This window comes from Tupaia chinensis, unplaced genomic scaffold, assembly GCF_000334495.1.
Source record: "Tupaia chinensis unplaced genomic scaffold, TupChi_1.0 Scaffold143620_1, whole genome shotgun sequence".
In the NCBI taxonomy this organism is placed as follows: Eukaryota; Metazoa; Chordata; class Mammalia; order Scandentia; family Tupaiidae; genus Tupaia; species Tupaia belangeri.
This window is the reverse complement of record NW_006203468.1, coordinates 179,188-185,307: the sequence shown is the minus strand read 5'-3', so window position 1 is coordinate 185,307 and position 6,120 is coordinate 179,188.

Sequence of the window (6,120 nt, the reverse complement as noted above, 5' to 3'; positions counted from 1 at the left end):
TTTTTTGTGTGTGTGTGGAAATGTGTCCTTACAGAGAGACAGAGAAATAGTGAGACAAGAAGAGAAGAAAGCATTTCCCATGGGAAATGGTCAGGCTGCAATCCCTTCTCTATTTCTCACTTTTTTTTTTTAGGTTTTGGGCCTGCATGCATACACACATGCCTGGAATGTTTCTTAGGCTTCCAGGTCTGGGACTTGAACCATGTAAAATCTAGCTGCCTTAATCACCAGGGCATAGGTTCAACCCACAAAATATACTTTTTAAAGAGATTTATTTATTTGCTCTTATCTATTATCATTATTTTGAATTTGCTAAAGGACATGTGTGCTCATGACAGAGTGAGAGAGAGTAAGAAAGCAAATTGCCACATCTGGGACTGGAACCATAATCAAGAATCCAGTGACTTAACCACCACATTATCTGCTGGCCTCAAAGAGATTTCTAATAAACCATATTTTTCTCTTAACTTTTTAATTTGCTTCTTGAAGTATCAATGTCAAACTTGTTCACAGTGCAAATCCAATGTTGTTATTGTTAACAGAAGTAGAAATAAGATAAAAACTAAACTACCTGATGTTTATTTTTATTTATTTATATTGTATTAACTTGTTTTGTTCTACAAATTTTTCTAATGTATTTGTACCATTTTGATATTTTTATATAAATTATATAAATTTAATGTTTATTGTTTTAAATTGTTATTATTATTTTTAAATTTGCTATAAGGCACATGTAATCACCAAAGAGAGACAGAGAGCAAGAGAAAGGGAAAGTAAGAAAGCAAACCACCTGTCTAGGACTTGAACCACACTTGACCATGTGGAAGTTTAGAACCTTAACCATGATACAGATGCTGGCTTCATAATTTAGTGTTTATTTGAAATATAAACTTATTTATAAACCAACTAGAAAACCCTGAGACTATAGATTTCAAAAGTGGTTTCATATTTTAAAATTGGATCACTGTTCCTTCTTCCAGGATTTTTGCAAACAGTGTAAGTATAGTTAATTCTAAAAGAATGTTCTTTCCATGAGGCATGTTAGGATAGTATGTCAAACTATTTTTTGTCCTCACCATGAGTATGGCATAAAGGGATTAGGCCACAGCATATGTGTCACTAGACATATAATGAAAGTGGTTATTATGTTAATATTCTCTGATGTAGGATACATTCCTAAAAAACATACACCGATTTGACCAGTTTTGATCTATGCTATGTCAAGTATCTTTTTTTGAACTTTTATAGTATTTCATTGTACATTATTTTTACTAATTTAATTAAGTTTTAAAAATTTACCAGAGGGTGCATGTCAGAGAGACAGAGAAAGAAAGCAACTTTCATGGAGAATGGTCATACTGCAATTCTTTGTTCTTCACTGACAATATGTGTTCAGGGACACACACATTTCTGGTGGTTTCTCAATCTGTAGTCCAGGATTTGAGCTATGAGATCGGCCATGGGGGATCTGACATCCACGACCAGGCCATGGAGCCAGGCAAAATTCTCTGAAATCTAAGTCTCCAGTGGCAGAACTTTCTAAGTAGAAAAAACAATTACCCATATACCTTGGGTGAAAAAAATTTACCTAATCTTGTTATTTTGAGAAGAAAACATAGGCTGTGTGTTTTGTTTTTGAAAGAAGTTTTTGTTATAGGGCTTGGTGTTTTCCAGAAAAACAGAGAGAGACAGAGAGACAAAAAGCAAGAAATAGGCCCTCCTAGAGGGCATGTCCACACCGCAATCCCTTCTCCTCCATTCTCCTCTTGGGATCTTGGGCACAAACGCACACTTGCCCAGCATCAGTTCCAGTGACCAGGTCCAAGACACAAACCATGGTTAACTATGTGAGAGTCCAGCAACATAACCTTTACACCATCTGCTGATCCTCAAATTGTGTTTTTTGTTTTTGTTTTTTAAATACCTCACCATGGACCAGCAGATGGCGTAATGGTTACATCACTGGACTTCCATGTAGTTGACCACAATTTGAATCCCAGACCCAGCTGTTTAAACCTCATGATGGAGAAGAAGATTCCTCATGGCTCCTGCAAACTAGTTATTTCAGGGGACAAGAGAAATTAAGATTTTCTACTGATAATGCAGCCTCCAGCAGACAAGCTAGCATGGCAAGAGAGACTGAATTAAAAGATTTAGAAAGAAACACACCATCTATCAGATGACAAGAAATCACCGCAGGACCACAAGAAATATAGGAAAACAAGAAAATACCTCTCCTCCAAGGGGAAAGAATAATTCCTCTTCATCCACAAGCAGTTCAATGCAAATCATGGAAAGGTCTGATAAAAAATTTAGAGTATTCATACTGGTGAAGCTAACAGAGATGGAAGAGAAGAGAGACAATGAACTGCTAAAGACAAAGGAGAAAGAAGTTGACAAGTTCCAGGAAGTGAGGAAATTCTTGCAAGATCTAAAAGAGGAATTACACACCTTACAAAAGAGTCAAGCAGAACTGTTAAAATGAAGTCTATAATACAAGAAGTCAAAATCTCCCTTGAAAGTATTAAAAGCAAACTAGATCACACAGAAAATAGAATCTCAGATGTAGAAGAGAAAATTGCTGGCCTAGAAAATCCACCACGAAGACTGAGAAAAATGGCCCCCAAATTTGAGACTAATATATGAGAAGTAGTAGATACCATCAAACGTCCAAACATCCAGATAATTGGCAGTCCAGAAGGTGAAGAGACCCATAAGGGCATTGATAATCTATTCCATGAAATCCTGCAAGAAAACTTTCCAAACCTAGAGAGGCACTCAAAGATTCAGTTCCAAGAAATAAAGAGGACCCCCAAATAGAAACAACCCAAGAAGATCTTCTCCAAGACACATTATAGCCAGGTTGACCAAAAACACAAAGACAAGATACTAAGATTGGCAAGAGAAAAACAGCAAGTTACCTACAAAGGACATCCCCTCAGGCTAACAGCAGATCTCTCATAAGAAACAATGCAAGCAAGGAAAGAATGGGAAAAGTATATTCAAAGTGTTTAGAGAGAAGTAATTTCAACCAAGAATACCGTACCCTTCAAGATTATCTTTCATGTGGGAAGAAAAGACAAGAACATTCTCAGATAAACAAAACCTGAAAGAATTTACTCGCACTAGACAAGATCTCCAAGAAGTTCTCAAGGGTGTGCTATATCAGGAAAATTAAATACAGACACACAGAAATAAGAGTTCAAAAACTAAGAAATTGGCCAACTTAATCACAGGGACAAGTTTGGAGTTGAATATTATATCCCAGAATTAAATTGGGAAAATTGAACCAGAACAGAAGATAAAGTACATGAGACTGATAGGTTCATGCACCTACCATTTGAACAGAATCCTAACCTGTTTCTTGGCTTTAAGAAAAGTTCCTTAGCATTTCTATGATTTAAGTTAAAACTGGTTTTCTTAATAGTACCATGCGAACTTACCATTGAAAGTAGTTAGATTATTTAAGAAATTGTGTGATCAATACAATGTGGGTGGGAAAGGAATGGAAGACAATTGTAGACACCAGAGATAGTGTGAGAAGAGGGTGGGAAAGGACAGGGAAAGAATGTAAATTAAGTGACAAAAATTAGTTTCAGAAAAAAATCTATTCGATAACCACAGTAAGATATATAGCCCAGCTGGGTGCTACTTTATAGGATGCTTAAAGTTAGACTTGTGTTCATGGAAATGTATATATCAGCTGTGTTTGCTATGAAAATATTTGATTAATTAAAGTCTTTATTAATTCAATAAAATGTGGGGGGAAAACAGTATAGAAAGTAAACATAGATACCAGAGACAGTGTGAGAAGAGAGTGAGAAATGGCAGAGGGTAAGAGATAGGGAATCAAGGTTGGGGGGAAAAAAAGGAAAACATACAGGAAACAAGAAATGGAAAATTATTTGTTGACAATAACATGTATGTTAATGTGCTTGTTTGAGACAATATACAGTGTACTCGGGATGGAAACTCTCATTTTGTATGCTGTAATGATGTACAGTGAATGAACATAAATAAATAAATTTAAATAAAAAAAAATAAACCTCGTGATGTGCACGTGTGTGTGCATGCTTAAAATGCCAAGAGGAGAATGGAGAAGAAAGGATTCTGGTGTGGCCATACCCTCTGGGTGGTGATTTCTCACTTTTTGTCTCTCCATCTCTTTCTGTCTTACTGGTGAGGGCACATACTCAATAGCTGTAGAAATAAAATAAATAAATAACTCAACAGATGTTATGGTAGTTATGCTGGCTGAATTTCCACATGATCTACTGTGATTCAAGTTCTGGACCCAGGGGCTTGAAAATCATACTAGGCACAGGTGTATGCATGACCCAAATCCCAAAAAAAGAATGGAGGAGAAAGGATTGCAGCACCACCATCTCCCCAGTGGTGATTTATTACATTTTTTCTGTCTCTGGTGAGTGCACACACACTGTGACAAAAGCTAAAAAACAAAATAAAATAAAGTAAACCTCCAGGAGTCAGCAAGTGGTGTCGTGGTTTAGGTGGACTCCCATGTGACTGGCCACAGTGTGAGTCGAAAAAATCACAGGAGGAGAATGGAGTAGAAGAAATTGTGTTATGACCATTACCCTCTGGGGGGGAAGGTCATATATCACTTTCCCTCTCAGTGTCTCTCTCTGATGAATATATGTGTACTATGGAAAAAAAAAAAAAAGCAAATTCTAAAACTTATCAGGTGCTTGTGAAGAGTGTTTACCTGCCAGGGAAGAATAGGCTGGTATGCATCTCCTGGAGATCCCATTTCTACTTTAAGCAGAAGCATCTTATAAAGAACTTGGGCCACCACATGCACAGCATGATAGATAAAATAGCTGGGATCTGATATAATCATCATGGTCAACTCCGATGGTAGAAACTCTAGGGAAGAATTTGGAGGGCAGTCTCCAAGTTTGCCACATAGTGATCCAGCAAGTGAGCATCCAAAAAAGTGAAGCCAGAGTTTACTGAAGTGAAAATCTTCTGGGTATTGGGAAGGGTTCACTGTCTTGAGAAATTGCTTAAAGCCAGAAATTTTCCTTTCCTGGTTTGACAATAAGAGGCTTCCATGGAAAAAGTATGGTATAAGCTTCATAAAAGTAAAAATATCTTCCCACTCTGAGGAGTGAAGATTTCTCATGATCCATACCTTTCCCAAAATTAAATAGAATTCTTTTTCTGTTCCTAGATTTGAAACACTCTCTACATCACCATGTATTATATACACATTTGCAGATGAAACTCTGATCCTCTTCACAAGAGTAAAGTCACGTTCTAAAATTACACCTTTTGTGGCAGGGAGCTTTTCTGTAAAGGCCAAACAGATATCCTTTTCTATCATCTTTGCCTTTACATCCTGAAGGAACTGCTCCCCTTGCATATCATCAGATACATAGAGTGCCACCCATGTCCAGCCAAAATGCAGCAACAAGCAGATGATTCCATTAGTCAGAACACTGTCCTTGGTGGCCATCTGATAAACTGATGGAAATTGGTGTTTATCACTTAGGATGGGGTCAAAAGGACCATATGTGACCTGAATAAAAAAGAATTAATCTGATTCTAACCTTATTTGAATATTCGATTGTCCAACTTAAACAGGTAGAAATCCTTACCTGATAAGATCATAGAATGGAATATTGAGTGAAGAAAATTCATGCTGTGATTAAGAGCAGTAGAAGGCTGTTTTTCAGTCTAATTTCTTTCAATAAAGAACATGTGATAGTCCAAATAATATCACTTCCAGACCAAAGCATAAAAGAAAAGGTATACGGTTTAATTATTGTTTTATTGTCTACTGTAGAAACTGAGGGATGCATAAATTTATTAAAAAATGATGCAACAAGATTGTGACTCTGCTATCTTGCGTTCATGTGACAGAAGGATCAAAGGCTTCCTTTCCTAGCAGCCAAGGTTAAATATGTCAACTCTGAGAAAAAATATTGTGTTGATGTTATGATACTGTGTTTTATCACCACAGAATAACCTATATCATCTTAAAACATAACTTAGCTTCTCTGACATTTTTAAAATGTAACTTTTGAAGAGCATGATTCTCCTTAAGTGAATGTGTTTGCCAGTAATGTCTCCTTTCCTTTTTTTTTTTTTTTTTTT